Source organism: Cynoglossus semilaevis, chromosome 1 (genome assembly GCF_000523025.1).
Source record: "Cynoglossus semilaevis isolate Cse_v1.0 chromosome 1, Cse_v1.0, whole genome shotgun sequence".
NCBI classification, from domain to species: Eukaryota; Metazoa; Chordata; class Actinopteri; order Pleuronectiformes; family Cynoglossidae; genus Cynoglossus; species Cynoglossus semilaevis.
The window spans coordinates 25,360,189-25,370,735 of record NC_024307.1 but is presented as its reverse complement, the minus strand read 5'-3'; the positions used below and the strand labels follow the sequence as shown (position 1 = coordinate 25,370,735).

Here is a 10,547-nt window from a genome sequence, read left to right as displayed (position 1 = left end):
CATACCCCTCCCCCTTCTGTTTTATCACTGATGGTGTGGGACAGAGTCCTCCCCCCCCCCCCCCCTTCCCCTCCCTGTGTACTTTTACTAACTGTCCTTGGTGCAAACATGGATTTGGACTTAAGTGCTAAACCATGTTTAAGTAAAGACCTCAGGTTCAACAGTTCAAGAGTGTTTCTTGCTCTTTAAAAAAACAACAGAAAAACAACAATGTGTCCATTTGCTCTTCAGTGGCTCTGGAATAAATCATCTTGTAGCTGTAGAGAAGAGATTTAGAGAACTGCTCTCTGTGTACGTCTCCTGCTGGAAGTGCAACAATATTGTTGGACTTTGTGTTGATGATGTATAGACGTTTATACAAAGGTAGACTCTGGGATTCCTTAACATTTTCCTCTTATTGATATACACACACCATGCAGCTGAACCTTATTACATTTTTTGGATATTTCTAAAATGTATTTAGTATTGATGTATTGAATTGATCAGCAATTGTTGAGTATGATCAATGACTATCACATTGATATAATGACACTGACCAAAGGTTTGGTTTATTTTTTTAGTTATGATACTGACATTAGTAACAATTATATTCCAGGATGTTTCCATCAGCACCATTTAACTAAAAGTACAATTTCTCTTTGGAGAAATGGGGGGAACTACTGTCGTCCACACTCACTGGTGTAAATGGCTCCTGATTTCTGTTGACAGATTGCATGAATCTGTCATCAGTGTTTCTAATAGGAGGCCTGAGCCAAGGCACCATTTGTAGAGCTGTTGATGGTTTTCCTGGCCCAGAGTGGGCACAGATCGATTCTGTCCCTCCTCTCCAGGCCATTACGTAGCCTTTTTTTAGGGATCGCCAGGAAGCGTGTGGTTATCGAAAGCCAATAAACTTTGTTGTTGTTGTAGACAGTGTTTGCCTATGGTGGGGTCTGCCCTGTGACAGCCACATAATCAACACTTTACTTTTTTTGTTTGTTTGTTTGTTTTTTTACACTTTTATTTATCACCTGAGGATTTCAGTTTCCAGAGCACAGAGTCAATTGTCCTGAATAGTCACAGAGTGCCTCGTAACGACTGTGTCTGCGTCTATTCTCTTTATTCTGTGGTAACCGCTGCTCTTTTCTGTTTAAACCCCAAAGCCTGGAGAAGTTTAATAATGTTTTTACTAATACACCTGCTTCACAAATTCACAAAGTCTATGAATTTATCACCAGTTTTAAATCCACAATGAGAGTCATTCACAGGTACTTGGCTGTGGGCCACAGATGGGATGTGGGAGTTTGTCTGTGGGTTTGGAAGAAAATGTGTTCTTGAAATGTCATTTAAAATAATAATAAAAAAGAACGAATGTTTCCCAAACATGAAGTTGGTGTAAAAAAATAGTTTTGCAAGATTCCTTGAAGTATGGAAATCTGTTAAGCAGCATTAAGGTTGACATTTGTAGATGAGTTGGACATTCATCAGATTTTGGTTTTCAAACCTGTGTTGTGAGAATGAGAGGAGGAGATTTTCCAGAGTTGTAGGTACAGTACATATTTTTTCTCTTTTATTTTTTTAAGATACTGTACATCTACATTATTGCTCATGGTCAGATGTCATTCATCAAACTGAATGTCCGTTTTTTGTTTATTTGTTTGTTGTGGTGATTCCTTGTTGTCCCTCAGTTTGTTTCTGCTTCATTGTACATGTGTTCCAGTTATTCACGGGCCGATTCTCTGCTCTGTTAAAGATATTTGTTTGACGCAACAATGTGTGACACCACCCACTCATCCTCTGAGTGTGTGTGCCTGCGTGTGTTTGTGTGTGTGCCAGTGCAAAAACCAGACGATGGATTTGAATGCCTCTGAGACACAGCAGTTGAAAATAAACTGCAGTATCTGGGAACCTGAGGTTTTCAAACAATGTGTGACATAACGTTGAGTTAAAAGTGTGGAGTTGTATTTTCAACTGGTCGCCCTTCATTGTTTTTCTAATTTGGAGTCACAAACTCTGATTCCTCCAGGCTGTTTCTGTGGTTTTCTAGGCGCCAGCATTTACTTCCAATACCATGTTAAACATCCAGCTTTCAGTCCATTAACTGTGCCATTACTTGAAACGTTAATAGAAATGATGCACTTCCCAAATGCATCTATTTCTCCATTCATTCGGATGGATCGAATTACAGAAATAGCATCAGACAGTGTGAGGTATGATATTTCTGATTTTATTTTGACCATGTAAACATCATACCTTTGTCTTCTTTCACATCAGTCAATGACGACATCAGCTTTGGCTTCATGTGACGTTGTCGCTCTATATTTATCTTTCATTCTGTTTCAACTCTAAAACAGCAGTGACTGTTTAAAAAAATGACCTTGAACAGCTTTGAGTGTACTGAGGACAGCTGCAGTGAATTGAGATAAAATCTGTATGTATGTATGTGTGTGTGTGTATACATATATGTTAATTATATAAAAATTGTTGTTGATGTTTGTATGGTTTGGTAGTTTTAGAACTGTTTGTTTATTGTGACCAAAAAAAAAGAAATAAGAACACAAATGTACTAATTTCGATCATAATACATGTTTTGAAAGCTGTGCTGCAGATGAGAGCAGCAGAGTGAACTGAACCTTGGGACATTAATCTGAGTTATCATCACTGAATTGAGCAGATTTACACAAAGTTCTTGTGAGTCATCTCCAAAATGTCAAGTCCTTCAGTTTGAGGCCATTTCTGCTGCCAGGCACCGATGTGTCAGGACTCTCTTCACTGTACTTAACAGACCTCCAGCCTGGACAACCTCATAAAAGCAACAACAAAAGTTTTTTAATAACAACTTTAATGTACAATATGAGGGGATGTCAAAAGTTTTAATAGTGTTTTAGTTTTTCTATAAAAGACATCTGATTCTACTACATTTAAAGACATGTCTCTGTGACAGCTCTGACAACTTCTATCATTGAATAATAATAAGAAATCCTCACATCATAGAGCGACTGATGACATCTTGTCATGGACCAGCTGTGAGGGGTTTGTGGGTCAGACGTGGCCCCTGGATTGGGGGTTTGAGATGCCTGACTTATATATATTTTTTAAATATCTGCATTTTCTGTTATGAATATGGAACCCTAACGTGGTCCTCCAATGAAATGACGTCAGTTAAATCTCAAGCTCAGACTAGACGTTACAGTTTATTCTAATAAGACGACGCAGCTGAAATACAAGGGTCTGATCACAAAATAAAAGATTTTTCTTCTACTGGTTAATAAAACATGAGACACTTGACTTAATGATAACAGACTGAAAGCAGGACAGTGAAAATCAATAGAAGGTACAAACAAAAGGCAACGATGTCACTGAGTGGGTTGTTGTTATTGCACTGGCTCTCAGAGCATCGTGACACTCATCGTTGTCCCCCCTCTCACTCACAGTTGCTGAATGAGCATCAGGCTCAAGTGTTTGCGTAGCTGTGAACATCCATTGTTACTGGAAAACAAACAACAGTTTGGCCCAATTCTAATGTGTATTTCATAGGTGAGACCCAGATGAACGCCACTGCAGCCGACCTTGGTTTTACATTGGTGGCCTGGAATGGGTTTGGGGTTCAATTCTGGTTCAATTCTGGGTCAATTTGTGGATTTGCCCCTGAAGAAATTAAACATTGAATATGTATCACCATAAGTGGTTATACTAACAATTCAAAATTAGAAAAAAGCTTTTAAACCTTATAAATCGATCGCACTTCTATCCATGGTGACCATTAAATGTGATTAGTTATTTCTCTGTGCCCTTTATGAGATATTTGATTTTTTTTATATTAACAATATTATTTGTGGATTTTCATTCATGTTAGCCACATATGACCTTTTATTTAGAGGCATAGAGGTCAATCTGATTAGATAACAACAATCTGAGTCTGGTTGGAAGGCTCTACTTTTGTTTATTGATTTTAATAATGCCCGAAATGACTCCAGTCCCGAACCTTAGTTCCTCCCCAACATATCAGTCAGCGTTTTTTCCCCAACTGCCCCGTACGCCACGGTACATTACTGGGCATTTTTTCCCCAACTGCCCCGTACGCCACAGTATATTACTGGGCATATTAAGGTATTAAGGTATATAGGTAGTGTATAGGTTTGAGTAGTTTTTGGGAACAGGTGTTTTTACTTTTTCTCGGGTACATTTTGACTTAACTATTTTTCTTCGCTACATTTGAAAAAAAAAAAAAAAGCCGTTACTGAGTGGTTACGAGAGGAAACAATCTGCGTTAACTAGAAGGAAACTGCGAGGGCGCAGATTTCCCACGATGGTAATGTGGCCAGATAACGTTGACTAAGAGACGGGCTCGATCCTGTCGAACAATGTTGTCGAACAACAAATGGAAGTTGAGGATTGCCAAGCAGAAAGCTCCCGTGGAGCAGAGGAGAAAGTCCTTGGCCATATCTCCGCCAGCTCTTTATTTTCAAATGCAAACGAGGCAATGACTTTATCATGCGTTGCAACATGGCTGCCCCGACGGACAGAGCTGTCGCTGTCGAAACTTCCACGTCAAACCTTCGAAAGCACGTGGCGGTAAGTACAGTATCTGTGCTTTAGCCTGTGTTTCCCAAACGTTATGTTTATTGTTTGGTTAAAATCTTCCACCGTTAAGAAAAGTGTGCCTTTACTATGTCAATTATTGTCGCTTAGCTTAGCATCCATCTCGATAGCTCACGTTTCGGTGAAGTAGCGCTGTACCGGAGCACAATTAGAAATAATACAAGTTTATGATTGTAATTGCAGTTGGTCCCTAATGAAGTCATCTTCATTCCTGTATAATAGATTGGCTCTTTAAGAATTGCCGCTAAATGTGACGTTGCAGTGATAAAAGGATATTAAGATGGTGTTCATGCTCAAGGGAGGCACCTCATGTTGTAGCCAGGTACTTCTGGTATCTGACCAAAAATGACTAAATTATGCTAAATTAGGATTGTACCGAACAATTCTGGAAAATATATATTTTATATATTTTTATTTTTTACAAATTTTCATTAGAGCATATTGAACATTTTTTTAGAAAATTATTTATGTAATTTTTTGGTTAAATCCTAATGTCGCATGTAATTTTTTGTCAGATGTTTCATGAAAATTATTTGGGGAAAAAATAAAAAATAGTATTTTTTCTGCAAGTTTCTTATCAATTTAGAGCATTTTTGCATGTTATGTAAGTCAGATGTTGAAAAAAATTTCATGACAATATATGGGAAAAAAACCCCAACATTTTTAATTTTTCTGCATGGTGTTATGTAAGTCAGATGTTGAAAAAAAATTCATGACAATATATGGGAAAAAAAACCCAACATTTTTAATTTTCTGCATGGTTCTCATCAAGTTAGAGCATTTGGGGAAATTTCAGAAAAAATATTTTGGGAATTTTATTTTTTTAAAATTTTTAAAACAAAACCCTAATTTTCGAATAAGTTTTTTTTTTTTTTTAATTTAAAATTCTCTAAAAATCTTCAAAATGCTCTCATTTGATAAGAAACATACAGAAAAGATAAAATTTTGAAAGAATTTAGGCAAATTTTCACCTTGTGGCAGATGACAGAATCATGCAGAAGAAATACAATTTAATTTTTTTTTTCCAAAAATGTTCATACATTTTTCACCAACTGACCACATGAAATGCAAAATTAGTATTTTCCTGAAAACTAAAAAGAAAATTCTAAAAACTTTTGAAAAAAATTTTTTTGTAATATTTTGGTTAAATCCTAATTTTGCATGTAATAGTTGCATGGTTATGTAGTCAGATGTTGAGAAAATTTCATGAAAATGTTTAATTGTTTTTTACATTTTTTATCTTAGACAAACATGCAGAAATAGATATTAAATGTTGATATCATCACAATGTTGTGTATTAATAATGTTGCTAGCTCATTGCTCCCTGTATGAGTAAATGGTGGAATTTGATTTTGAAACTTCCCAAAAACTTAATCAGTTAGTGAGTCTTTGTGTAGATGGGAAGCAGAGCTTTGGACAGCTTCACTGTGGAGACTCTGGAGTTGTTGGCAGATCTGTTTTCAATAATCAATGCCAGTGAGCATGTTGTTGTTATCAGGCACATGACACATTGAGGAAGGATTTAGTTTCAGAAAATCCTTAATGATTGTACGTGGCTCCTTGTTTCTACCCTGTCAACTAAAGTAATTCACCCAGGTAATCACTGTACTAGATACAGTTCTACTTTGTGTTATCACCATTTTAATGTTTCTAATTGTTTTTTTTTCTTTTAATTTAAAGAGCAGGTAAAATATTTGAAGAACTGGGTGCCATTGCGCACGTGTGTGTGTTAATTGTTTTAGTGAGTTCAGCAGCATGATTGATAAAATGTCACTATTATTGCTATCAGCTATCATCAGTGTAAGGCCACATTTGGAAGTAGACAAACAGCATAGAGTATTAGACAACACAGCAGCCACATTAAAATAAGAATAAAGTCTGCATATGACTATGAAAAGAATGAGATCAAGACGCTTCCTCCTGAGATGCCTCACGGCCACCGGCTGCAATCGGCTCTTCGCGAGCTTGTGTGAGACATTAGACGTCATAATTAAGTTGAGGAGAAGGAGGCCAATGACCAGGGCCCAGCCACTAGAGCAGAAAGGTCAACGGCTGGAGTTTATTGGGTTGACGCCTGGAAATGCTGCTAAACCCTGCAGGCTCAGATCATTTGCAACAAATCACTTCCGACAGACGGAGCGATCAGCAGCTATTTGTGGAAGCGTAACATTTACTTAGAAGCCACAAGGTTGTAGGTTCAACCATCAGCCTTTGACACAGTAGTTAGTCAGAATGCAGTCAACACTTTAGATGCTGTTGATGCTGGACTTTCAGTGACAGCAGAAATGAACGCCTCAGGATTTTTATGATCCTGTCCTAACCTTTAGTCACCTGTAGACTTTTATAAAACTCATTTTTTAGCTCATAAGGACTAAATGTATTTGTATTTGACACAGTACATAAGATGTGATTTTATATTTTAATTTTAGTGTAAACTTTAATATTAGTCCAAATATTTTGGCTAAATATTAGCCCTGTCTGCCTCAACGTCCACCTCATAACTGTATATTTTACATTAGTTGTCTTTTGCTAACTTTTAACCATTTTTTAAACCTTTTTCTGTGTTGATATTTGTGAGTTTCATTCTTATTTTATGTAGGTTTTTTTTTTAAGGTATATCAACGCTAACAAACCAAGACAATGAAGCAACAGAACGATAATAAACAAATTATAGAGAGATTTCTGAGGAAAATATCTGGCATTATTATTTATTTATTGGCAATGAAGAGTGAAAAATGCTGGTAGCGCTCCACTCAGCTTCATCTGCAGCATATTGATGAATTGCAAGAACATTCATTTTTAAAATATTTTGCTCGCTACGAATGCAAAACCTGAGAATTCCTGTTTTTCACAGGTTTAATTGTTTGTCTCCTTTAACCTGGCCAAGAAAAAGACAGAAATAACACAGAGACCAAGGCCTTTTATTATGAAAAGAAAACAATGTTATTCTATTCAGTGAAGTCACTGAGTTACACACAGTGACTTAAATCAACTACACACTGTATCAATCAGTTGTGTATTAATTATTCTTTGTATTATTGTTTAATGCACTTTGTGATAAGATTTAGTTTTCTGACTTGAAAGTGCAGTTGCTTTAAATGATTAGTTCCACACAGTTGCTGAATAATGTATGAAATTTATCTTGATTTTGAAGCTGCAAGGTCAGTGATGAAGTAGCATATGTAGAAAAAAATGGAAAAAATAGTCCTGCATGAATATTTAAAGAGAGTTATGTTTGAGTTTGTTTCCTGACGAGAAAGCAAACAAATGACGAGGTGAAGGGAGTTTGTTTCCTGACGAGAAAGCAAACGAATGACGAGGTGAAGGTGTTTGATGTTTGAAAACAGCAGATTATTTATTCAGTAGGTGTTATTTTCTGTGAAGAACAGAGACGTAGTGTTTAGACAATTAGTTCAACAGAGAGAACTGAGTGCTGCATCCACATCCTCTGTTCATTACAGTGACAGTATGTAAGGGCTAAGAACTTTGTCCTTTACCTTTTGTCATAACATGTCATGAACATAGAGGAACTCTCACCACGATGCCATTGAAATGTCATTAATAATATTTTTAGTATTTATGTCTAGGTCTCGTACAGGGTTGTCCAACCTGTGGCTCCTGAGCTGCAGACAGTACTGCTCTTTAGTGTCTTTGTATTGGTTCCCTGCAAGATGATATTTGACAGATGTATTTGAGTACCACAGATACACAGGGCTGTACTCCTCTTTTTTTCTTCTTTTTTTTTTGACAAACCTTAAGTTAATAAAGTTATTTGGCACCTGACACAAATCAACACACACACAGTCAGAGTCTCCTGATGTGTAAGTGTGAGCAGAGCTGACTTTAGGTTACAGTGATGAAAGCAGTAAATGTGTTGTACCAAGTACTGAAAGAAAACACAACAACATTAGAGAAACATTACAGTTGATGTGTTTTCTGTAATGTAGTTGTGTTTTGACCTTCAGGGCCACCGTACTTTAATGATTGAGTTTTTTTTTCTTCTCCAGGACAGAAGCGATAATAACAATGATCATAAATGAAATTTTTGAGATGAAAGGGCTTGTTGTCTCTATTTTATTGTAAAGTCTCCTTTATCTCCTGACTGTGAATCTGAACCTGAACCACACTTTCCCAGTGTGGGATCATAGCAGTCTTTTCTCGGACTGATCTCACCTGGACTCCGGTCTCTTCTACTCTGTGTGCAACATCTTTGGTTTTCCTGCAGCCCAATGACAGGACATTGTACATGGAAAAGAAAAAACAGATAGATTAGATCTGAGTTGTAAGCTGCTCCATTTACATGTGTGGACATGTCCAGACTGAGTCTCCATCTGTCTGTATCTGCTGCAGCACACGTGTATGTGTGAGCAAATGCTGACAACTGTGTTAACTCAACTCATGTTTGTCTGTTTGGTTTTTGCTGCAGGTGTCAGTTACCTCTTCAGTACAAAGGCTGGTCAACAGACAAGTCAACTAATGGTAGGAATTTGTATTTCTTCCACATTCATTAGTTAATAATGTAAACCAGAGCTAGGTAATACAATTACAACTTCACCAGCTCCGTCAACACCCTGCAAGATCAGATTTTGACTGATATACTTGAATATGAAAGCTAGCCCAGGGCAGTCGTTTTATTTAAACAAAAATTAAGTCAAATTTTGCCCATGATACAATAGTGTCACAGTCTCTCTTAAGGTAAATATTTAAAAAAAAAATAGAGGATTCTGGCCAAAAATACTATTTTTTCCAGTTAAGAAATAGCTCGAGCTTAAGGATTAAACTTAAGCTGCAAATGCTCTAAAGAACATTCAGAACAGACAACTACAATTGTTGGTAAATCCTTAATTTATAAAAAGAAGTGTTAAACAACATAAAGTCTGTTCAAGTGCCCTGACTGGCATGATTCAAAAAGGTACAGTTTGTAATATTAGGAACAAGCCTTTTTTAAGCTACTGCCACTATATTGTTTTAGCATTTTTTTTTCTAGTACTTTTATGGTAGTTCCATGCAGGAAATATAGAATATTGCTGATAATTTTTCTCTGATAACTTTTCAAAAGGTTAAACTTAGCATGGCTCCGTCCCCACTCACTGCTCCCCTTAAAGCTGCCCACTGTTGACTTTGGTGATGGGTTAAAAACAGAGGTCACATTTGGTTGTGTGCAGTGGTGAGCTGTGTCACAGTGACGAGGAGTTCACTTTCCTTCTATTCCTTAGACCTCACAAGTGTGCAGGTGTCTAATAATCAACAAACAGGCACATATGTTGGTAGAATAACTGTTTATGCATTTTTGCAATAATACATTGATAATTTTCAGAATACACAAATACATATTTGCTTTAACAAACTAAAATTCAAAAACCAACATTTTATGTTTGTGAAATTTGCTTAGTAGCTTTAAATGACTAATTGTAAAGATACTCATAATAACATTAAATAGTGTTTACCTGGCAGGCCCAGGTTTTTGATGCGGGAGTGTATGAGGTACTTGAGTGTAGTATTTGTTCTAGGTCTGGTATGCAGAAGGATTTATGGCAGTCTTTGATTTACCAGTGAATGGGTGTGGCCTTCTACATGATGTTATTTACTTTTTATTTTTCGCATGTCAGATGTTTAAGGATAAATGTAAGTTTAAAATGTAAATATCGACTTCTTACTCAGAGTTAAACATATTTTAGTTTCCAGTGTCATTCAATAGATGTTATTTTAAGACGTAATGCAAAGCTACGTTAAAGTAGAAGTATTGATATTGATGTGTGCAATGCAAATGTTGCTGACTCTGTTTACCATGTCATGATTTGTCCTCTAGTCCGGTCTAAATGTGCTGTGCTCAGTGGACCTCTGTGGGACCTGGTGTCTTGTGGACTGGAACCACTGGGAAACTACTGCCAGGTAAGAACACATCTATGCAAAAGCATAGAAATCCTGTAGCTAACATGCTGTGACTAACTGTAGTGTGTAAAATA

At 36.7% G+C, this 10,547-nt stretch overlaps 1 long non-coding RNA gene across 2 annotated transcripts in view; it reads left to right on the top strand.

The window, feature by feature from the left end:
* LOC112487163 (uncharacterized) overlaps positions 1–10,547 on the top strand; it is a 33,454-nt gene that overhangs the window by 19,299 nt on the left and 3,608 nt on the right. For both annotated transcript variants that reach the window (XR_003049992.1, XR_003049991.1), the window contains exons 2-3: positions 9,008–9,060; positions 10,391–10,473. This is a non-coding gene — a long non-coding RNA (uncharacterized LOC112487163). The remainder of the gene's footprint in view (positions 1–9,007; positions 9,061–10,390; positions 10,474–10,547) is intronic.